At 48.4% G+C, this 24,668-nt stretch overlaps 1 long non-coding RNA gene across 4 annotated transcripts in view; it reads left to right on the top strand.

Moving 5' to 3' along the window:
- Nucleotides 1–3,457: 3,457 nt before the first annotated feature.
- The window catches only part of LOC144823860 (uncharacterized), a 160,629-nt gene continuing 139,418 nt past the window's right edge, over nucleotides 3,458–24,668 (top strand). For 2 of the 4 annotated variants that reach the window (XR_013608847.1, XR_013608844.1), the window contains exons 1-2: nucleotides 3,458–3,595; nucleotides 13,121–13,269. This is a non-coding gene — a long non-coding RNA (uncharacterized LOC144823860). Of the gene's footprint in view, nucleotides 3,602–8,651; nucleotides 12,963–13,120; nucleotides 13,270–24,668 lie in introns of those variants that run through there. The other 2 variants (XR_013608845.1, XR_013608846.1) reach the window with 2 other exon arrangements.

Genomic DNA, 24,668 nt, shown 5'->3' with positions numbered 1-24,668 from the left:
CTCTCTACGCCGGAATCATCAAGAAACTCCTTTGCAAGCTCCAGACCGTCCAAAAGGCCAAAGTTAGACTGATCCTAGACATACCCCGTCACCACATCACCCAACACCTCTGCAATCTCAACTGGCTCCACGTCGAGAGAAGAATAACCTTCAAGCTCTTCACTCACCCATACAAGGCCCTCCACAACATTGTACTAGAATACCTAAATAACCGCCTCTCCTTCCACACACCCAGGAGAAACCTCTGATCAGTCGACCTCTCTCTGGCTACCATCCTATGCATCTACAAGGCCAGAATGGTAGGAAAGTCCTTCTCCTACCTCACAGCCAAGACCTGGAACGACCTCCACCTCCGGCAAAGCCCTCACCGACCCAGTTCAGGACCTCAAGACCTGGCTCTTCGGATTATACCAGCACTCAACAGAGCGCCCACCCCCCCTCAGTGCCATGAGACCCTCGCGGGTGAGTAGCTGAGCTTTACAAACCCTTGGTTGATTGATTGAATAATTGATTGATTGAATCCTCAAGGAACAGGCATGCCGGTTGTCCCTCCACTTTTTCAGGAAAGCCTAGAAATCGTAGGTTTTTCCTCCGGAACCGGCCCTCGGCATGATCTTTGAGGCGGATGGTTAACTTCTGTAAAAAGGACAACGTCTTGATTAGTAAATAGGAAATATTTCATCTATCTTATTGTTGATTAAAAAGCTTCTGAAGCATTTCAGATTAAAATGAAAACAAGTGTCCACTCTGATTTTTTGGGGACCTTTCTACAGTTTTGGAGGGGTTACAAGATGAACAGATTGAGGCACTGAAGCAAACTGACATCTCACAGTCGTTGGCTAAGTGGGTTTCTGGCTGACAATCACTGCTGCAAAGGCAGTGAATTAACTTCTTTGTTAATTAGTTTTCCATACCTACATTTTTTTTTTTTGACAGAGTGGTTTTGTGGCCAGATCCAAAGTTCAGACCGAGATACAATCTTCTTTTCCCACAAGTCAAGAAATGATTTTTCCGGTTTTACATTCCTCTCATGAAATTTCCTCTTCCTTAGACATAAGGAGGGCTTTGTTGAGATATTTAGACAAAACAAAGCAAATTAGATCATCCCAGTCCCTATTCTTATCCCACACGCCATCATTTAAGGGACAAAAAGCTTCTACTACCAACATCAGTAGATGGGTAAGCTAAGGCATTTCCAAAGCTGATGCATCACTAGGATTTGGAGTTACCAAGGAACGTCTTGGCAAGATAAACTAGAGCAGTCGCAGACTCATGGGTTGAGGCAGGAGGATTTTCACTGTGAGAGATCTGTAGGGCAAACAGCAAAACACACAAGATGATGGACGGAATGTTGCACAATGGCAAAACATTCACCCCCAGTCACAGATCTGGGTTTAATCCATCGTTATTTTGCTCACCAAGCCACCCCAGTTCAGACATGGCCATATGCAAATCAGTCTTGACCCTGTGCCTCATGGGAACAGCCAACCGCTGAAATGCCAGAAACCGGTCCTCGGAAGCTTGTTTCCGGTCCAGGGAAGGCATGGATTGGCAGTTCGGGCTGGACTGTTCCCATGAGGCACAGGGTCAGACTGATTTGCATATGGCCATGTCTGAACTGGGGTGGCAGAGTGGGCTAAAGAACGGTGATGGATTAAATCCAGATCTGTTGACTGGGTGTGAGTGTTTGATTGGTTCAGATGCTCCGTCCATCACCACCCCCTTTTGTACCAGATCTGTAGGGCAGCCACATGGGCAACTTTTAATACATTCCTTTCTCATTACACATTAGACCTATTTCCTAATGATACTGTCAATTTTGTTTTTTTCTGTTTTGAAAACAGCATTGGAGGAATTATTGAAATGTGTATTTCTGCATCATATAATTGTGTCAGTGATTCATTGCATTGGTACATCCTTAAAAATAATAGCTATGAGGAGGAGGACAGACTTGAGAGAATGAACAAATTACTTAACTGTAATCTTCCTGACCCTTAGGATAGTCTTCGTCGTCATGGCAGCATCCCACAACCCTCCATTCCTACTAGACAATTATGTGGCTTATACAACGACTGGAAGAGTGACAGGGCAGAAAGACCTTTCAGCTCATTGGTTGTTCACTTGTATTATAAAAATAGAAGAAAGCTTAGATAGTGTTTCTCTGTCCGGAGGCAGACAGTAGCATAACTAATAGCTATGAGGAGGGGGTTTCCTAAGGGTAACAGTTTTTTGCAAAAAATAATACATCAGCCAATTGTCCGGCCTCGAAGACTGGCTCTGCATTTGTTTCAAGACATGGAGCCCCTTGGCTTCTGTGCAGCTTTATGAAGTTGTATTGCTGGATCTTGGATGTAACCTATATGTACTGAAGTTGCAAGAAAGTGCTCTAAAATATTTCGACATTAGTTTTATTGATGGAACAGTCAGGACATAGGTTCCCTAACGATGCCATTTGTCCAGTCTCTCTACATCCAAAACAGACTCCTTACTGACAGTTGGTTATATGTCTTGAAACAAGACTGCCCCATCAAGTACACAGTACGCACCTAATTTACACATGCTTTGAAATAGCACGTTCTTATTGCTAACCAGGGCCACTGGAATTATGTGATTGTGCAGCTGCAGCGTTATTTGCATAATTATAAATTTGCTGCAATTCCCATATAATACATAATCTACATAATCTGCAGATTTTAACAATAAAGGTGTTTCTAGCTCAAATAGTTCAAACGTTACTAAAAACGTAGCAACTCATGTTGCCATGCAGTGGAAGGCCCTTTGCAAAGGCTGGCTGGTCACATTTCTGTTGCTTATTGCTAGATTTGGGTGTTAAACTGGAACTAATGAGGTGCATCCAATGCTATACAAAGTTAATACGTGTAAAAGTGACACAATGTAAAAGTGTAAAAGTGACACAATAATTAAGTAATACTATCACAAAATGTGCTGCATTACATTGCAGAATTTGCTTTTTCTTGCCACATAACTTACCCATCCCTGACGCAAACATGCCAACATTGTAGAAGAGGAAAGTGGTCGAATTAAAAAATTAAAAAACCGTAGACAGGATAAGGTTTTACCCTCCCACGCCTTCTTGAAGACGAGGAAATGTCAGACTGGGGACTTCCAAAATAAGGCCTTTTTTTGTGCTGCAAACGTCGGGTCAGTAGCAGGTAAAATGGCGCATAATTTGGTCCGTTCCTGCCGCATAATCCCAGTGGCCCTGTTATTAACTCACGGTATTATTTTTTTCGGAAACAGCGCTGCGAGGGTCTGAGCCTCACTGCACTCGAGGGTTTCATTATCATAATTACACATAGATCGATGGAGCCGGCGGTGGCACTTGCCCATGATAGGCTTAAAGTTTGACTCTTAAAACTATCTTAATGTCATTTTTTTCCCGTGTCGCGCGCATTCTGCCCCCCCACCCTTTTCTGTCCTCTACTGCCTCGCCCTCCCTGGACCCGGCCCCTCCCCTCCTGACGCACCCGTGTGATCCTAGAAAGGGTGCGCGTTGCCTGGAGGATGGTCTCCTTGGGAGTCGGTAATGTTTGAGCTGACTGAAACGCCGTTGCCGGGGGCCGTCTTCCGCTTGGTAAAGGTTGCTCAATCTCCTGCTACTTTACCAATGGGGGAGGTGGGCTGCTGGGTGCGGGGGGCTGCTGGTAGCGAGGGGTTTACTGGTAGCGAGGGAGCGGAGGTCGGGTATTTTATCAGATAATGACTTATGGAAATGGCGGGACGTTCAGTAGAAAAACTCAAGCTCGCGCCACGATTCGTTTCCCTGACATTTGCAGTACGGGGCACCCACTGACTCGGTGCCCATGATATTTGCAGAGATTATCCGTTTATCAGTCTTTCATTCTTGTTGCAGTAAGGCAGCTTTCACGGGTTCCATATTTTGGCGAAACCGCGTGCCTGCAAAAAATGGCGGTTTTACGCCCAGGCACCACACCAACCCTGATGACCGTTGACACCTTACCCATACGGCTTGTTTACACCCTGCCACCGCTCTCTGGCCTGCGACTCCACGCGCAGAAGTTCATCGTCATCTCCCATATATGTGAACCAACGCGGTTTAAACGATGTGGTTGAAGAACCGAGGGCCTCTTAAATCCAGTAACGGCGTCAATAATTGAGACAGCGAGCATGTTAATTGAAAGATATGTCCAGGAAGTTTTAAATAATTTTCGTAAGATAAGAGAGTGTGTTTAAAATTTTTTCCTAATGAATGTTTCTCCGAATATATGGGCTTGCAATTATAAATGACATACAATGCCTCTTGCCCAGACAGCTGGTGGGATTTTTTTTAAAGATTTGACCTTTGCTTAGGTGGGAATGTATCCAGCCAGTTGTATATGTGGTATCAGCTGTGATTGTTTAGCAGATCAAATCAGTCGTGGTAGCCGTCTTACGTGGAAGAGATATGGGTTTAAGGTCACAAGACCATAACATAGTAAATACCCTGCTGTAAAGTGGCTGCTACTCCTTTAATCCCCTCAAAATTGGAGTTTGTCCTAAACAACAGTGAGTTGAGTGCACACTCCCATCCAGGCGCGCAACACCCATTGGACTCACCGGGCTTCAGCCCCACCCCCCACCCCCCACCGTCGTGTGTGGCAGCCCGGGATGAGACAGATCCCGGGCACACACACATGTAACTTCCGGATTACCACAAATAATGACACTGCCAGGAGTTAGAATTTCACGTAGTATTTATTTCTTAACAGCACTAAGGAGCGCCGAGCCTCCTGTCTCTCTCCCAGGCTTTCGCGCCAATCCTCGAGGCTGCGCGCGCAGCCTGGACGTCATCACCGCACGTCACGCGGTTACATGACGTGCGTACACTAGACTGCGCCTCTACATATCTCCCCTTTTTTCCCAATAATGAAACTGTTAACTCACAGTCCGCCGTTCATGTCAAAGTCTCGGAACCAGGCAGGCTTGACCACTGCTCTCCCCCTCTGGGTCAGTCTCACTGGGGATGGCGCGGTCGTTCCTTCCTGAGATTCCTCACCGCACCTTTCCCTTCCTGGTGCGTCCGCATCACTTTCTCTCCTGTCCTGGTTGTCTTCACTTCCCCTTGCCTGGCTGGTGTCGCCAGTCCTCTCTCCCTGCTGCTCTCGGTCTCTCTCCTCTGATTCTGTCTCTGAATGTCCTTGTTCACCCAATTCCTCCTCCTCATTTTCTGGATTTTCTCCCACTCGGTCCCAACTAAGCACTTTGTTACATCTTGCTATGCGATCCATCGACCACACGTTCCCATCACTTAGCCGAGCTGCTCTGCCCAGCACTTCCTCGACTTGCATAGGCTTGCTGTACTTGCTGTCGCCTTTTCTTTGTAGAGTGGCCAACTTAACTCGCACCCAATCTCCTTTTTCCAAACCTGTGTCCTTCACATTCTTCCGGTTGTTGTAATGTTTTGAATAAATGGCTTGAGCTTTTTCCAAGTTAGCTCGCACCACTGCTGGGGACCATTCACTCACTATAGTCTTTTCCTTCCACACTCGATTGTCTTGGGTGAAGGGTTCACGGCCCCTTAGGATCTGGAAGGGGCTGTACCCTGTTCCTGTGGGGGTAATCCTATACGCCCAAAGTAAGTGCCATATCTCCTTTTCCCAGTCCTTGTTGTTGGAGATAGCTGCTTGGACTGACCCCATCACCACTCTATTAAACCTTTCCACCAGTCCGTTTCCAGCAGGGTGATAAATTGATGTGTGCTTCACTGATATGCCGTTTCTCTGCATGAACTCCTTCCATTTCTCTGACTTGAATTGGGGGCCATTGTCGCTTAAGATGGACTTGGGGATTCCTTCCCTCACGAATGTGTCAGCCAGGAACTTTATGATTGTTTCTGTGTCCATCCCCTCGTCTATTTTCAGCTCCGGCCACTTGGAATATCTATCCATGAGGACACATATACGTACTTCTGGGTCCCTTGCTTGTCCAGAATCGGGCCTAGGATGTCCACTGATAATTCCTCCCATGGGTTTCTTGGGAGCTCGAACTTTCCAAGAGCAGGGCGTAGGGGTTTGAGTGTCTTGTCTGCCCCTTGGCACTGTTGGCATTCCCTGACGTGCCTTTCGGCCCTTACGTCCATCCCTGGCCACCAGTAGTTTTGTTTGGCTCTCAATTTCAATTTCCCTATCCCCAAGTGTCCTTCGTGGAGCATGTCCAATAGTTTGGGGACTATTCCTGCTGGGGGGATGACCTTCTCCCCTCTGTAAACAAACACTCCTAGGTCGTCCATTGACAACTCTTCTCTGACTTCAAAATATGGTTTGAGGTGCCCCCGGGTTTGTCTCTTGTCTGGCCATCCTCCTGTGATGCACGCTTTCACTTCTTCCATGACCGGGTCCTCTCCATATGCTTCATTCCACTCCTGATGTCCTACGGTCTTTTTTTGTTCTTCCGTGAGCGCCACCATCTCTTCCGTCCATGCTTGGTCTTCTCCGCTCTGGTCCATGGCCGCCGCTCTACTCAGATAGTCCGCCACCTTGTTCCTGCTGCCAGGGATGTGTTCCACATCATATCTAAATTCTAGCAGTTTGAGCGACATTTTTGCGATTCTGGGTGTAGCACTCGCGTGTCCACTGGATGTTAACACCTTTAGTAAGGGTTTGTGATCTGTTCTCAACAAGAACCGTGTGCCCCACAGGAACTGTCTGAATCTGGTCATGGCCCACACGACGGCCAGCATTTCCTTTTCGATCACACTGTACCGTTTTTCGGTTTCGCTCAGCGTGCGGGAGGCAAAGCTGATCGTTTCCATTCTCCCTTGACCCCGATCTTGCATCAGGACTGCTCCCAGCCCCTTGTCGCTGGCGTCAGTGGTGAGCACCGTGTTGCCCTGGGGGTCATATCCTTGCAGTGGTACCGCTCCAGCCACTTCTCTCTTTATGACATCGAATTCACCTTGTGCATCCTTCGACCAGCTGAACTCTGTGTTGTCTCTTGTCAGCAACCTCATGTGGTGGGTCTTTGAGGCGAAATGCTGCACAAACTTACTGTAATATTCCGCCATTCCAAGGAACGATCGGACTTCTTCCTTGTTGGAGGGCGGTGGGGCTTCGCAAATGGCTCTCACATTGTCTGCTTTCGGGGTAATCCCTCGCACCCCAATTTCGTGCCCTAGGTAGGTCACGGACTCCATTCCTATCCGGCATTTGGACCACTCGGCCGTGAGGCCCTTACTTTCGAGAATCTTCAGTACTTTCCCAAGTTTGTTGTCATGATCCAGCTTGTCTCGTCCCATCACCAAGATGTCATCTTGGAAATATTGGATGCCATCAGTGTTCTTAAACAGTTGGTGCATTAACTTTTGGAACACCGCAGCCGCCGATGCCAGTCCAAACGGCATGCGGCAAAACTGGTAGCACCCAAACGGGGTGATGAATGAAGTGAGTTTTCGGCTTTCCGGGTGCAGTGCTATTTGGTGGTAGGCGGAGGTCAAGTCGATGGTGGAATACCATCTGACCCCCTTGGTTCTGGCCAACATCTCCTCGATCCTGGGTAAGGGAAACTTCTCCACCACGATGCTCTTGTTCAGCTCGCGTAGGTCGACGCACAACCTGACTTTCCCACTCGGCTTCATCACTACTACCAGGGGCGCAAGCCACTCCGCACATGTGATGGGCTCGATGATCCCTTTCCCTTCCAGATCCTGTAGCTCCTCTTGCACCGCATCTCTCACCGCCAATGGTACATTCCTCACTTTATGGGCTACCGGCACGGCGTCTTCCTTCAGAATTATCTTGTGAGCGAATTTCTCCATCTTTCCAACCGTGCCTCCGAACACTTTGGGATACTCTCCTCTCCACTTTTCTAGGTCAGGCCAGGGTTCCAGCTCCGTAAGTAGTATCTGTTCCTTGCCCCCCGGATCCAGCTTGATGCCCAGGTCGCCTTGGTCAAGCCATCCTAGGACCGAGGGTCCTCTCTCCGATACGTAGAGTTTGCAAAACGCTGAACGGCCTCTGAACTCGAACTGCAATGGCCTGAATCCTGCCATGGGTATTCGGTCACCATTGTACGTCACGGGCGGATGTCTAACTTCTCCAGTTCCGGGCCGAGATTCGGCGCGAAACACTCCTCCCATACTGCTCTCTGGATAATGGTGAAGGGCGAACCCGTATCCGCCACCACTTTTATCGGTATTCCTCCTATCGACATCTCCAAGACCGGTTTCATTGTCCTCTTGCCATCAACACTCATCAATCGGCCATCCACCTCTAGTACTTGGTCCTCGATATAAATGACTGTGACGACGTCTTCTCCTGCGTCCTCTTCTTGTTCTTCACTGTCCTGTCCCACATACTTCACTACGCTCTTCGATGCCTTCTTCCGACACACTTTCTCGTAGTGTCCTACGATCCCGCAGTACATGCACTTGGCGCGGAATGCTGGGCATTTTCTGTCGTGCGCCTCGTGCGACCAGCTCCCACATCTGTAGCATGACCTCTTGTTGCTTCCCGCTTGTTTTCCCGGCGGGCCAGGGTTGCCATTCCATTTGTGGGGTCCTTTCGCCGCCGCTCCTCTGTACTTGTAGTCTCTGCGCGGCTCCTCATCTTCTATTCTGTTCACCATGGTGGTGGCCGCCGTCTCCTTCCTCGTTGCTTCCGCACTCCTGCGTGCCAGCTCTGCTCTTTTGACGATCACCATCACTTCTTTTAAGGTGGTGTTCCCGCTGGCCCACAGCTTGTCTTGCACAGCTGTGCACGTGGTGTGCATCACCACTTGGTCCTTGATAAACTCTTCTTCCCAATTGTCATATTTGCACGTGGACGCCAGTCTCTTCAGGGCAGCCACATATTCTTCCACTGTCTCGCCTGGGCGTTGTTTCCTTTGCTAAAAGTTAAACCTGTCCACCGACACGCACACTGCCGGCCTGTAATGTTCGTTAAGGTCATCGATGGCATGAGCGTACACGTCGTCGTCCGCGCTCCCTCTTTCCTTTGGCACCAGGCTCTTGTATATTCTCAGGCCCTCGGGGCCTAGGTTGAGTAGTAGGATTCGTTTTTTTCTTTTGGAGTTGAACACCTCTTCACTTTCGTCCTCCAATACTCCTATGTAGTTGTCTATGTACTCCCTCCAATCCTCCCATTTCATTAATGGTTCTCCTGATCTGGGTAGGAATTGCACTGGCGCCATCGCGTATCCTGCCTGCGCACACATTCTTTCGCTTTTGATCGTGGATAGCGTGCTCCCTTGGGTCCTGGGGCTGCCTGGAGCGTTATCCTGCTCTTCCTTACTTGTGCGGGACTGGGGACTGCTTGCATCCGCCCCCTCGCTCTTTGGTGGGGGATCCAGCGCTGTTTCTCCTGACGCTGTTTGCTTTTGGTGCACTTCCCTTGTGCCCGCTGTTTTGGGCACGCTGTACCGTGGGCTCCTCCGGCGATGCCCCGTCCTGGCGGCACGATCGTTTTTCTTCTCGGGGTGCCCCTGGGCTCTGCCACGCTCCTTAGGGCTGGTACCTGTGTGTTCGTTTCAGGCTGGGTCTTTCCTGATCCTCCGCCTTCTAACCTTCTGGCGCCGTGGCCTTGTTCCTTCGCCACGTGTCTTCCGGGCACCGGTTGGGTTGTTGGTTCCCTCGGTGGCACTTGGTCGTGTGGTATTTGTGGTGGCTGGGTCTAGCATCCCACCCTCGTCGCCATTGTAACGTCCGGATTACCACAAATAATGACACTGCCAGGAGTTAGAATTTCACGTAGTATTTATTTCTTAACAGCACTAAGGAGCGCCGAGCCTCCTGTCTCTCTCCCAGGCTTTCGCGCCAATCCTCGAGGCTGCGCGCGCAGCCTGGACGTCATCACCGCACGTCACACGGTTACGTGACGTGCGTACACTAGACTGCGCCTCTACAACACAGCCACACCCGAACGTTTCACAGGTCTTTAAAAGACCATTTGAATGTTAATTAGGCCTTGCTGTTGTTTCACCCCTTGTTGGAGGCCCTGCAGCTCCACTCTGTCTACTGATTAAAGGTTCAGCCCTCCCCGCCCGAAATTTTTTCTTAGCCACCCCCGAAATTTGGCTCTAGTTGCTCCTTTTCTCCCATCCACCCTTGTTAGGTCGAAGCCTGCCAGGCAGTTCAGCTGTCTGGTTTGCTAACTACATCTTGGAGACATTCAGAAAGCTTCCTTGAGAATGCAGGCTCCACTGTGTGCCTTTTGACTACCACCACCTATTCCCAGCCAGGGCACTCGGAAAAAAGGGTGCACTAATTGGCATTGAAGTGACATGGGGTCCGCACCTCTTCTATCCCTAGCTGGCTTACCAATTGCCCCTGAGCATGGAAATGATGACTATTAATGTGACTGGGGGCCACTGCAATGCCTGCTGCTGTGCCACAGTTTCCCCCACTGCACAATTACATGGATATGACCATTTGAATAGTTGATAGAACTGGAATCCATCAGACTTCAAGATACTCAAAAAGGCCCTCCGTAGGATAGAACCAGAGATACTCTCCCTGTTAAACCTCTCTCTGACATCTGGGAAGGTTCCTCTCAAATTTAAGAAAGCTATTGTGACCTCGCTGTTGAAGAAGGCTGCTAACAACCCGAAAAATTTCCGACCTATATCTAGACTTCCATTCCTGGCTAAAATACTTGAGCAGCATGTGCTCAGAGCACTGTCTTCCTTTTTGGAGACACATCAGCTGTTACATGTCCGACAAGCGGGCTTTAGGGCCTACAACAACACAGAACTGGTAATTCCTTCAGTGCTGGATGAGCTGAGGTTTGCGGCAGATAAGAAGGAATCATCAGCTTTGACCCTTCTGGATCTCTCTGCCGCGTTCGACACGGTGAACCATACCCAGCTCTTGGCCTGTGTTCGGCAGTTGTGAATCACTGGCAGAGTACTCCAATGGATCGCCTCTTCCCTGAAGGATCGTCACAAAGAGTACACCTGGGGGAAGGCCTGTCTTGGAAGGGTGCCCTGTTATGTGGGGTTCCGCAGGGCTCTGGGCTATCCCCTCTGCTTTTCAACATTTACCTCCAGCCACTGGTTGAAGCTCTGGCAACACTCAGCTAATCGTGAGGATTGACAGCTCTTCACTGACACATGCTAACATGCAAAATATTCTCAGGTTAACCATGAATTGGATGACTAACAATTCACTGAAAGTGAACCCCGATAAGACGGAGGTACTCACAATCACAACAGGGGCTAATCCCTGGTCTGATGCTTTCTGGCCACAGGAGCTAGGCACAACTCCAACGCCGGTGCCAGTGGTAAAGAGCCTGGGCATTAGATTGGACTCCAAGTTAACACTGAATAATCAGGTGACCTCCGTAGTGGGAAGATGCGTGGGTCTTATGAGGCAGCTTCGGAGACTGGTACCCCTGTTGTCTTTCTCTACCTTGCGTACTGTGGTGTCTGCCTTAATTGCGTCGCGCCTGGACTACGGTAACGCAGCATATCTAGGGCTACCTGACAAACTTCTGGGAAGACTTCAGGTGGTAATGAATGACGCAGCACAATTGATTTTTAAACTCCAGAGAAGAGCACATGCCACACCCTTGTTACAACAACTGCAGTGGCTCCCAATAAGGCATTGGGTCAAGTTCAAGGGGCTGTGCATTGCACACAATGCCCTCCATGGAGCAGCACCTGGTTACATTAAAGATCGGCTGAAGAATCGGCTGAGCCTGCTGGCATGCCCTCGCGTTGATAAAAATACTCTGGAGGGCGTGCCTTTTCAGTTATGATTCCTCAGCATTGGAATACGCTCCCAGATAGCCTGTGTAGGGAAACTTCCTTACTTCCATTTAGGAAGGGTCTTTAGACCTTCCTTTATAGGTCTCGTCCTATTAATCGCGCAAGCGATAATAGGACGAGAGTATAGGAGGCCAAATAAGCTTTGAAACCATCGCGGATTTCGTCGAGTGCATGTGCTCATGCACGCGCTTGCCATTTGCTCCCCGAGCCGCCTGCCTCCCTCACACTTCAAAGGAATGCGCCCCCCGCCCACGCAATGCAGAGAGCCAGCGCTTCCCTCCCACTCGCTCACTCCCCTTCTCCCCCGCCACCCACCCCATCCGACTTGTTTGCCTTTTACGATTTCCGCCTCCTACTCGCATCATTAAAGCTTTTCGGGCCCCTTCTGACAGCAGTTTTCAACCGCAGTAGTCTCCCCCGCTCTATTTGGATTGTTTGTTTTCTCCCCCTTCATCTGCAATCCAAGCTTCTCGCCCTCTTGTCCGTCCATTCTTTTGTTCTCTATTTAACCCTTGGGTGGCTGGCTTGAAATCTCCGACCGTCCTCCCAGAGCAATTCTGCCAGTAGTTTAATATGGGTTAACTCCTGTTTTCTTTCCTGTATCAGGCATCCCCCCGACCTCTTATCACGGGTGAAGGGCTGTATCTCTTTTCCTTGCCAACCGCCCTCTTCCGGATCGGCACGGAGCTTGTGTGTCCTTAGTATAACAACACATTTTGTTTGGGGCCGGATAAATAGAAATAGCTCCTGGTGGCTCTCCTCCGTATGGGGTGCACCAGCGATGAGCGCCCTACTCCAGACGTGGGCACTACTGTGCAGAGAGGCAACTGCAGGATCCCTCTGGGGTTGGGGCGCGGTCTCCCCGCCTCCCGTTGTGCATGCTTCAGTGCCTGCCGGAGACAGCTGCGGCCCCGCGTGGGGAGGGCACTCCGATGCTTAGAATGACCGAGAGCAGCTGCCATACAGCCCCATCGATTATAGCAGGTCAAACGATGTTCCCAAGCCTGGTGCATAGTGTATTCGATGACGTCACCCACTGCGCTTTCGGTGTCACAGCTCAATCTTCTGCTTATGCCCACAGCGCGAGTGCATCTCCATCCACGTTGGCCAGGCCGGTGTCCAGATTGGCAATGCCTGCTGGGAGCTCTACTGCCTGGAGCATGGCATCCAGCCGGACGGACAGATGCCCATGGACCAATTGCTTTACCTGAGTCTCCTGCTGTTGCTCAGACCAGCAATATGTAGGCACATCACGTATTTTAGACCGTTTTCAGGGGGGGTTTGCGTAATGTCTTAGTACAGTTGTATATAGTAATCACCGTTACAATGTTTTCTTAAGTTTCGTTTCTCTGAAGTCAAAGCCCTTTGTTGTACTAACTTTCTCCACATCTTTCACCAGACGAAGTTCGCACTGGAACCTACCGCCAACTCTTCCACCCCGAGCAACTTATCACCGGCAAAGAAGATGCAGCCAACAACTACGCTCGCGGCCTCTACACCATTGGCAAAGAGATTATCGACCTGGTGCTTGACCGGATACGCAAACTGGTAAATACGCAAACCTTTTGTAACTTTCATTTTTTGCATGTGCAGATTAGACGTTCACTGCCAGCACTTTGATAGGTTGTGACATATGCTTGTTACTCAGCCAATTGTTACACAGTTAATCAGTATAGCCGCTTGCTTGGTTTTGATGCCCACCATGACCTCCCTATTAAAGTACTTCTGTTCTATAAATCTTAGCACATAACATTATCACTCAGCATCACCACATTATCACTCAGCTCCACCACAGCACCACTCAGCACCACCACCACAGCACCACTCAGCAGCACCACAACATCACTCAGCAGCACCACTCAGCACCACCACATTATCACTCAGCACCACCACATTATCACTCAGCACCACCACAGCACCACTCTGCACCACCACAGCATCATTCAGCACCACCACATTATCACTCAGCACCACCACATTATCACTCAGCACCACCACATTATCACTCAGCACCACCACTCAGCACCACCACAGCATTATTCAGCACCACCACAGCACCACTCGGCACCACCACAGCATCACTCAGCACCACCACAGCACCACCCAGCACCACCACAGCACCACCACAGCATCACTCAGCACAACCATAGCACCACCACAGCACCACTCAGCACCACCACAGCATCACTCAGCACCACCACAGCACCACTCAGGGCAACCACAGCATCCCTCAGCACAACCACAGCATCACTCAGCACAACCACAGCATCACTCAGCACAACCACAGCATCACTCAGCGCAACCACAGCATCACTCAGCGCAACCACAGCATCACTCAGTGTAACCACAGCATCACTCAGGGCAACCACAGCATCACTTAGCACCACCACCGCATCACTGGTTCAAATATGTTCTCTCAATGTTTCAAGCTTTATTACAAATGTCACAAAAAATGTTAATATTTCACTTCTGTTCTTGGATTTCCGTCACAATAAAATACACTGAACATAATCTTCACAAAAGTTATTTACAAAAGTTTAAGCTATTGCCATTATGAATTACAATCACTTTTATTTAAGTATTAATTATTTAAAAAAATTAAAAGCCATTGTTATTTGTAATATCAATACATCCAAGTCACGTAAATACAAAACATGCTGCATTACAAATGCTATAGGTGTCACATTTGCGAAAGTTATAACTATTGGCATTGTAAATGACAAAGCTATTAATTTAGCTATTTTCAAAAACAACACATAAATAAAAAACATGTAATTTACAAGACCAATAGCTCAAACTTTCCTAATGCGAGACCTATTGCATTGCAAATGCTTGTTACTCAGGCATTCGGATAGGCTTACCAGGGGATGTGAAGTTTTGGGAAGCATTTTAAGTTCCAGGTTTAGGGTTTGGTGTGCGCCTAGAGACCTGTGGTGATTTGGTGCTATTTTAAATTAACAACAACACTAACAATAACTTCAACTTTACATACTCCAGCCCTGAGGCCGCTGTGTCAAAGGCTAGGGGAAAGGGTTGAGCCTGCGCAAGCGTCTTTCTTGCAAGACACTACTTCTTACAGAAAGGTCTTTGAGCCCTCCCATTGCTTATCATTTGTTGGCTTCAGTGGCCCTCTTCTTTTCAGCCTCCTTAATTGGCCACTGCTGGCCATATGCCACTTTCGATCCTTCCTATGGTGCAGGGACGAAGCACAGATTGATTCAAGTTTAATCAGTTCCAGTCTCCCGCTCCCGACGTGACTGTGGTACTATTTCTTCGAGCCCCCCCCCCCCTGCCTCCTCCTCTCGCTCTCCCAACCTGCTACTCCTTCCGTAGTGCTTTTTAGGTCGCAGCTTACTAGACAGCACAGCTGTCTGGTTTGCTAAAGACATCTTGAAGATTTTCAGAAAGTTGTCATAGGAATGTCTTCTGCTCGTTGATTAGAATTGACTTTGTAGTTTGTAACTCACATTTTCTGGCTTTCTATTTGCTCACTTTATTTGTTTTAGGCAGTCTACCTTGAGTTCGGCCCTTCCTGTGCCCGAACCCTATTTACTATATTCTTCTACCAGTGTTTGATTTCTGTAAACAGGCCTTTAAAGCTTGTTCTTATTTTGTTACATTTGATGTGGATTCAAAGACAGAGGTCAAATATCAGGCTCTCTTCTAAGGGAGTTTGGTGTTTACTTCCTCTGACTTCAAAGTGACAAGATTTATGTAGCAATCTTGTTGGACACTGGGGGTATCAAAGTTTCGTTTTCTAGTACACAACAACATTTAAATGAACTGGGCATTTCAGAATACATCTGAGTTAGGAACGCATAAATGAAGCACCATTTTTGTTAATTCTGAAATGTTGAAAACAAGTACTTCAATATGATCAAAACAAATCTATACATTAGGTAATGCAATTTCCACACATCATTTGCGTGCTGTATAATTTAATTAGTATAAATGTATGTCCGTGCAAATGTAATTGTCATTTAAATTGAAAATGTGTTGTCTGTAATGGCAATGTGCTGGTACCACATCATGCATACTAAACTCTACGTCACTCCACTGTACTCTGTATCACTCCACAACTCTGCACTCTACTCTGCTGTACTCCAATCTATGCCACTTCACTCTACACCTCTCTAATCAACTCTGCACCACTCCACTCTACTCTATGACAATGCCCTGTACCCCACTCTACGCTACACCACTGCACTCTTCCCTACTGCACTGTACACCACTCCAGTCTAGGATGCTCTAATCTACTCTGCTCAACTCCACACTATGCCACTCCACTCTACGCCACTCTGCAAGACTGCATTACACCACTGCACTCTGTGCCAATATACTCTACGTCAATGCACTCAACTCTACACCCCTACACTCTATGCCAATCCACTGTGTGCCAGTCTATTCTATGAAAGACAAGTACCATAGCACTCATTACAACAATCCACATAAAGTGTTTCCACGTTTCTTTAGTAATTAGTACATTTAATAATTTAAGGACACGGAAGCCCCGGGCTAAAGTGTGTTATGCATTCTGGGCATTATGATGCATATGTACCATACAGCACCATATTGAAAGAAAAATTCAGTTGGGTAGTATTGATGACAGACACAGCTGCACATTACAAGAGAGGTACAATCTAATTTCCATCACTACCTGTTCCAATTGATTGCCACTCTATTCTACACTGCACCCTGTCACTGCACTCTACACCACTTTACACCATTACATTGTACGCCACCACACTGTACCCTGCACCACTCCACTCTATGCCACTTCACTCAAATGTGAAACAATCTACTCTGTGCCACTCCAATCTATGCCACTGCACTCTACGCCATTCCACGCTCTACTCTACGCCACTCTACTCCGAACCACTGCAGTCTGCCGCTCTACTCTGCACTGTTGCACTCTACTATGCACCACTCACAGAAGATATAGATTTAACAGTAAAACAGCAAAAATGCTTAAATAACGTGGCAATGTTATCCTATAGGGGAAACATACACTGCATATATATACTTGCGAACAGTTGTTGAGGGTGCCTGCTACAATTTCAGGTGCTTAGGGGCCAAGGTTCAATGAACCACCAGTAGTTGTGGTTTACCTGCCCTGATGTGTCTGGGTGCAGAGGTGCTGGTCGCATTGGTAGCCTCCAGCGCTACTTGTTAAAGTCAATGGAAGGGAACCTGTAACAAAAAGGCTTCAGGTGGGGACCTGGGGACAAGGTCCGCAGAATCCAAAGAGGGGGCATGGCTTGTGAGGGTCTCTGGGGCCAGGGGACAAGGTCAGTTTCTGAGGACCTGACCTGGGAGGCTCGGTACAGAGGTGTTTTGTCCTTTGGGTCGCTTGAGTTAGAGGCTCTCACGGTTCTTGGGTGACCTGGAGAGGGGGAAGAAAACAGGCCTGCAGGGCCACTCTCAGTCTGGGCCTCATTGGTCCTGAAGTCCCTCGTCGATAGGACAGTCTTTGCGGCAGTGATGTTCGGGCTGGACACTCAACAAGCCTTGGTTGAGGGAAAAGCTTTGGTACTCAGAGTATTGGTGCTGGGAGGCTCCTGGAGGGTCTAGCGTCTGGAAACTTGCTAGAGAGACAGGGCTGACCTCTTGGAATCATGGTGAACTCCACTTGATGAGATGCTCCCTCAGTGAGCCCGATGGCCAGTAAAACGGATAAGTGAAGTCAGTGCCTGCAGCTGCTGGGGGATGGCTCCTCTACCCCAAGGGATATGTTACGTGGTTGGTGAATCGTTGGACACTCCTCCAAGGGCTTGGGATGATGCACAGCTTTTTGACGAGTCGGGTTGGTGCAATTGTCGAGGTACCAGCAGCAAGGCAGGGTTTGGCAGCAAGTTCAGGGAAAGTCCTCAGTATTTCCGGTGACTGCTCTCCTTTGTCGTTCTTCTATTCCCAGGTAGACAAATCTGTCAGTCTGGTATCAAGGGGGACCCTAAATACTGAATTTAGGAGTGTTAACATGAGTGTAGGATAGTAGCTAATGGGCTACATACCTCTATATGACCATTTCCTGCAAGGAGTGAACATTATCCTAACCCACAATTCCTAGTTTCACCACAACCAATATGGTAAAACCCTTCTTCAACTGGCCACTTCATGTGAGACACCTTCTGACTAGCTAATCTTTTGCCTGCTCTATTGCCAAATGGGTGCCAAGGCAGGGGGTGGTGTTACCCAGGTGTGGGGAAAGCTGGAGTTGCATATCAAAGGCAGCAGAGGCTTTGACGCATCTGGCCTTGATAAGCTAAATCACTAGCCTTCCTCCGGAGTAGGCATTGTTTCTGGCTTCTGAGAGCACAGGCTGTCACCTACAGGGGGTCAGAAAGCTGTCTGTGGTTGCAGGCTAGATGATACCAGTCAGCCAGTATCCTAGTGGACTAGTAGGTTTTCAGGGAGCACCTCTAAGGTGCCCTGTGGGTGCATGTCACAATAAATCTAATACTGGCATAAGTATAGTTATATTGAAATGAGGTGTTTGATACCAACCACCATTTGTTTCAGTGAAACCATTATGCAGCTGGGTAACTCGCAATGTCCAGTTCCCAGTACATACCTTTACAATGGCTTCCTGATCACTTGTAATGTCTTAGTAACGGAACTACACTTTACAGGGGCATATCTGTTCATGCAGATGACCCCTCATACGCAATATAATGCAACTTGCCTTCGAGCTCTAAGGCCTGCTGCAGGGGTGACTTGCATATAAGACGTGTACTTGGGCATTGCTCACAGGGTGTATGCAATGTCAAGTTTTCAGAAGTGCTTGCACCCTTTCATGCATTCTGCAGTGGCAGTCTGCATGAAGTTTTTGTGTGGGTCCCTTAAAGTCCATAATACATGCAGCTGCCCTTAGGGACCCTCTATAGTACCCATGCCCTGGGTACTATAGGACCAGGGACTTACATGGGTGCTAAATCACTTGCCGATTGGGGTACAATTGAGCTTGATGTAGGTTTTAGGGAAAGAGCACTGGCACCCGTTTAGCTGGGACCCAGTTCACATCCAGTCAAGAACATCAGTAGTAATGGACAAAAAGTGGGAGTGACCATGTCAAAAAAGGGCTCTTTCCTACACATATTACAAGTGCCATACGATAAAATGTACATGTATTAATGCATGCACTATAGCTGTCACGTTTGTGATGGCGTAACTGTGAGGAAAGTGGTGTATTATATGGTATGGTTGTGCAACCTCACATTGGGATAGACTCGCGTTACCAACTTGGGTTCGGTCAGCTTGTTTGTTAAACCGTAGCTCAATCCTGGGTAACTATGGCTTTGAGCAGTTCGACGTAAACAAAGGAACAAGTGTAAAGCATTTAGAAGTACCATAACAACTAAATAAAGTCACTCAACATGAAAGAAGTCTGATACCAATTTATAAAAGTAGATCTTAGTTTTATACATTTTTAGACACTAAAATGGACAAAATCCACTGGCGGGTTCTGGAAATATGAATTATTAAGTAAATTGTAAATCACAGCTTTTCACTAACAAGTGCAAAGAAGCAATGGTAACCGCAAAGTTTGTAAAACGTTTAATGGGTTGTGTTTGACTACTCAGGCCCGCTTTGGGCAATCAAATCAGGCAGGGGGAAGATCAGGATGGCCAACGAAGAGTATTAGGACAGTTACCTTGTCACCAAAGCAGTCTCAAGTCCAGATCCAGGTTATATCTATAAACCGGCATAGACTGTAATGGAGTAGTCCTGATGCAAGGGATGCAGGATGCTGTAAGATGCTGAAAATACTGTGCGGTCTACGGGGTGTTCTTGGGGCTACTCCTCGGCCCATGTTCCAGGTGGGGTGACTTTAGCCACATGGTTTGATGTCCTTGAAGTACACTTTGGTCAAGCAAAAGTCCAGTTACCACTAGACTACTGGTCTCCAGTCACAGCAAAACCAGCGCCTCCCTTTGGGGAAGGCTAGTGTCTGTCTTTTGTGACTAAACTGCAATCGGTAACTCTCCTAGGTCCGGCAGACTCAGGTGCAACTTTTGAGCATCAGGACTTGGTTGTACTTCATAGGTCAGTGACGATTAAGCGATTATGGCTACTGACTTGCCGGAACAGAGCTCTTTAGCTTTTGTATCCCTGGTGCTGTAACAGGAAGTCAGCCAACTGACTTATGGACATCTCCTCCTCTGTGACATTTCCTCCTGTCTGGGGCTCGGCAGCTACTTTTTCACGAGCCAGGCACCACAGACACAGTCCTCTCTTTGCTATACCCCAAGGGTCAGCAGGTGCAGTGCAGCGGTTAGTCCAGCCTCTCTTGCCAGCAGGGCGGTCCTTCTTTGGTCCTCTCTCCAGTCAAGATGTGATCTGGAAGCCATGGGTGCCATATTTGTGCCCAGAAAGTGCCCTCGGGATGGAGCGGTTACTAACCAATATGCTACTAGGACCTTCCCTGCCTGATAATGATTTCCTGCTATATGTGGAATATAGCTATCCAGAGTGAACTATTCTGCTTATTCCCCAGATGGCAGAATCCCTTTCTTGCTGTGTGGAACTTGGCAGCCCATCCTAGAGGTGTGGCTACCTAAGGGCTACACACCACGGAAAAACCTGTTAGACAACTAGTCTCCACTCTCTGTCCCTGACACCAACCCGTCTGCCTCAACAAAAGAGCAGCCCTTCATGTGTGTGTCCACCATTTGCCCTTCAAAGGAGGCTTCGCCATTGAAGCTCGCCTTTTGGGCGTACAGCCTGTGGGGCTTCATGCCAGAGAGAGGTGACATCTCTTCTAATGGCAAACCTCTATTGTTTTTGCTCCTCAGAATCCTTCACACTTCTCAGGAAGGAATAAACTGTCTTGTGGTCGGCATCTGCGAGTGGCCACAGGAAAACTTGGGCAACAGAGTGGCAATTCTCTAAAAGTAGCATTTCTTGGAAAGTGACATTAAATTTGACTTTGGCATCAAGTCCGGTTTAACCCCTTCACTGCGGCGGCTATTCCGACGCAGTGCTAAGGGGGCGGGGCGGAAGAGCGGCGGGCGCATGCTGGTGACGGAACCGCTCCGTCACCAGCGTCGGTTGCGCTGTGCTTATGATGGAGCGGTTCCGTCATGGCCCGCCCCGCTCAATAGAACGCTCAGCACAGGTGCGGAATCCGCGCCGCGCAGGCGTGCCGGGCCATGACGGAACCGCTCCGTCATCAGCACAGCGCGACCGTAGCTGATGACGGAGCGGTTCCGTCATCAGCAGGGGAGGGGTTAAAGTAACAATTATTTTGATATCTTGAAGCATCAATTTTAGTGGTCCTATTCAGAAGATAACACAGCTGAGTTGTCAGAGAGTGTAACCCTGTAGTTGCCAATGGGGCTGTTAAGGTTTACGCAGTAAAAACAATTGAATGTTTTTGCTGTTAGGACATAGAAAAATACATGCCCTGCTCTTTAATGTAGAACACCCTGCCTTTGAACTCAATAGACGTGTTGTAGGGGTGGCTTATGTATATTAAAAAGGGAGGTTAGGGCTTTGCCATCAGTTTAAATGACAACGTTGAGTAAGCAGTTTGAATTTGCCCAGCTACTATGCACTGGCAGGCTGGGACACATGTTTTCTCATTGTCACGACAAAGGTGGCACAATAAGTGCTGCAGCCTTGATGGGACCCCTACAGGCCCTGGGTACCCCCCGGTAAGAACATACTTGGGACTTATAAGTAAGTAAACTTATACCAATTAGGTATAAGCCAATCAAACATATACAGAGTGAAAAAAAAGAGCAGCTTCAGTCGAGAACTTTGGGGTGATCAATCAAAAGAGGCATTTCCTTACAGTAACCCAGGTGTTTGACTCAGGAAATGTGCTGGACATTGTGGGGGGCCAAATTAGTATTACAACTCCGCCAAGTGATTGCCACAGGGAAGGTGCTGGACAGTGGTGGGTGGCAAATTTACTATTCTAAATCCGCCAAGTGATTGCCTCAGGGAAGGTGCTGGACAGTGGTGGGGGGAAAAATTGCTATTCTAACTTTTCTAAATGATTGCCTCAGGGAAGGTGCTGGGCAGTGGTGGGGGTGCACATTGCTATTCTAAATCCACCAAGTGATTACCTCAGGGAAGGTGCTGGACAGTGGTGGCGGGCAAAATTGCTATTCTAACTCCGCCAAGTGATTGCCTCAGAGAAGGTGCTGGATAGTGGTGGGGGGCAAAATTGCTATTCTATCTCTGCCAAGTGATTGCCTCAGAGAAGGTGTTGGACAGTGGTGGGGGGCAAAATTGCAATTCTAACTTCTCCAAGTTGTAGGAGAGTAGGGTCTGCTTCCTATGGTCACCCCCACTTTTTGCTGTGATTTTCTGGTTTTTGGACTTTAGTGTGGCTATGGGCCTGCTAATAAGACCCACAGCCCAGCTGCTCTCTCTCTAAATTGATATACTGTACTTTAGGTACATACCAGATTGGGTATTGGGTCATCTTTGTGAGCCCCTGTATAGTGTACCATAGGTACCCAGGGCATAGGTGCATCTAAGGCCTACCAGGGGCTGCAGCATGTATTATGCCACCCCTGGCTGGCCATCCAAACCGACACCACAGGCTGATCACTCAGCTTGGGTAAGGTGGTGTAATCACCCCTTACTTAGATATAGTATACCTATATCTACCCATATATATAGACACATATGCACCTATAAGTCACTCCTATGGTAGGCCTCGACAATCCTGGAGGCAGAGTGCTTGGTTTTATGTGAGAGGGTGCCCTAGCCTGAGATGAGCCCCTCTGCAGCTTTCGGAACCATCTCCTTATAGCTGTTCTATAATATAGTCATACCATATATTCTTACGTGCATTATAATCCTCGCGGTTAATGCTAACTTTGGTTTGGCTTTATCAAAACATGTAGAGTAAGGTGTCAAACACTTTGGAATACTACCCCCCCCGCCAATTCTGGCAGCGGGGGTAGCATTCCACCCTTCTAGAGGGAAAAGACATGTATTTTACTGTTTTACCCAGTTAAAGTTAAACAGAGCCCCAGCATCACAAAATGGATGCTGCTGCCACAGACACAAGTCTGTCCTCTTGCTGCGGGACGAAACTCCGGCAGGGGAGGCCTGGACAATAGGTTTCCTGTCCAGGGAGGTGCCAGCACCTCCCCAGACAGGCAGATGTGTAGTGGGACAGGGAGGGCTGTATCAGCAGATGCTTTTTGAGACACTGCCTGGGGCACACAAGGTGCTCCATGCAGAGCCCAGTTCAAAACAGTTGCTGGGGCACTCCAGCCCCACTCTGGCGTGAAACTAGACAAAGCGAAAGGGGTGTAACCACCCCCTTCCCAGGTCCACCCATAGGAGGGACCTAGCAGGTAATCCAGCCCCTTTTCTTAGTATAAGTATAGGAGCTGTGTCCTCAGGACTTCAGATTATTCTGGAATGAAACTTTGATACAGAACTCTTGGACCTTCGACGTTCTATTTTGACTAGAAGACTGAAGACATCTCTGTGCAAACACGCACCAGCAGTAACTTGCCGGTCTGCTTTGTCGACGCTCCCGCCGGAACCCGAAGACTCAGCGACACAGGAACTGGACTTCCAGACTTCTCTGACTCCGACCCACATCCACAGCAAAGCTGAGACCCGTGGCGGACACGAGAGACGTGGGACAGGACACCCTGGACATCCTACATTTTGCTAACTGCATCGACTCCTGAGGTAACTCGAAGTTGTGCATTGGAGTACGAGAAGCCCCAGACCCGAGCACCATTTGCACCGAAGCTCAGCCCTCCACACTCCAAGAGTGCCGAGTGGGGCCCGCTCTTGAAACCAAACTGCTTTCCTGGTTGCTCTAGGCTTGCTCCAGCTTCCTAGTCCTCGTGGCTGCAGAGACAAGCTTCACCTCTTCACCTGAGATCATCGCGACATCGCCTGGTTCCTTCCTGGTTCCTTCCTGGTCACTGGCTAGTGACCCAGACTCTGTCCCCTCTGCTTTCAGGTTCTTCACATCTTCGATCCACCCAGACACTCTTCCTCTGGCCGCCTGCAGCACTTCTTTGCAGATCTCCATTGAAAGTATCGACGAAACCCGACACCAAAAGGCACCTATGCACCCGGCTTCCCTGGGTGAGGTAACATGAGTACTCTGGTGCTCCCGTGGGTCTTGACTCTCGAAGTGTCCTAGAGTTCTAAAGGGGTTTTGTCGTAGTCCATCCGGAAGTGCCCTTAAACAGTAACTTTGTAACTTCTTCGTTCTCCATTATAAGTCAATGGTAACTCGCGACTGTGTTTAGACACTGCACGCGTCTCCCGTGGGCCTCCTACTTCCTAACCTTTGGTTGTTTAGTGTAGCCCCAGCGATTCCCTAGGCTCTAGGCCTACTCACTGTTTCTGTCGTGGTTCTTATACCACTACTTAGTATAGGGTGTGTGAGGCCCCTAGGGCATAACTGTATTTGTGCAACTTATCGTATGCTAATTGAGTAACTTGTGATGTACTTCGATCTCTGACCTCATAAAGAGTGCAGAGGGGTTGTGTTAGAAATAAATACATATATATTTGATATATACCTTGTGTGGTGTCTTTACATTTGGTACTCAATGGATTATAATTGGTAAAACAGCTTGGTTCACATGCTCTCTGAAGTTTTAGCCTATGACTGCTTGTCCATGCTACCTCTCGGATAGCTTGTCTATAAGGTTGACTTTACAACCACCATCAATAAGGGTCGTTTAGACTGGTGCAAGGTGCCCACTAGAATAGTGGACATCATATGCCAGGCTAACTTCTCACACAAGTGATTGCCTCAGGGAAGGTGTTGGACATTGGAGGGGAGCTAAAATACTATTCTAACTCCTCCAAGTGATTGTCTCAGGTAAGGTGCTGGACAGTGGTCGGGGCCAAAATTGCTATTCTAGCTCCGCCAATTGATAGCCCCTAGAAAGGTGATGGACAGTGGTGGGGGGCAAATTTACTAATCTAATATGAAAACGTGCTTGACT

This window comes from Lissotriton helveticus, chromosome 3_1 (genome assembly GCF_964261635.1).
Source record: "Lissotriton helveticus chromosome 3_1, aLisHel1.1, whole genome shotgun sequence".
Taxonomy (NCBI): Eukaryota; Metazoa; Chordata; class Amphibia; order Caudata; family Salamandridae; genus Lissotriton; species Lissotriton helveticus.
This window is presented reverse-complemented; position numbering and strand designations above follow the sequence as displayed.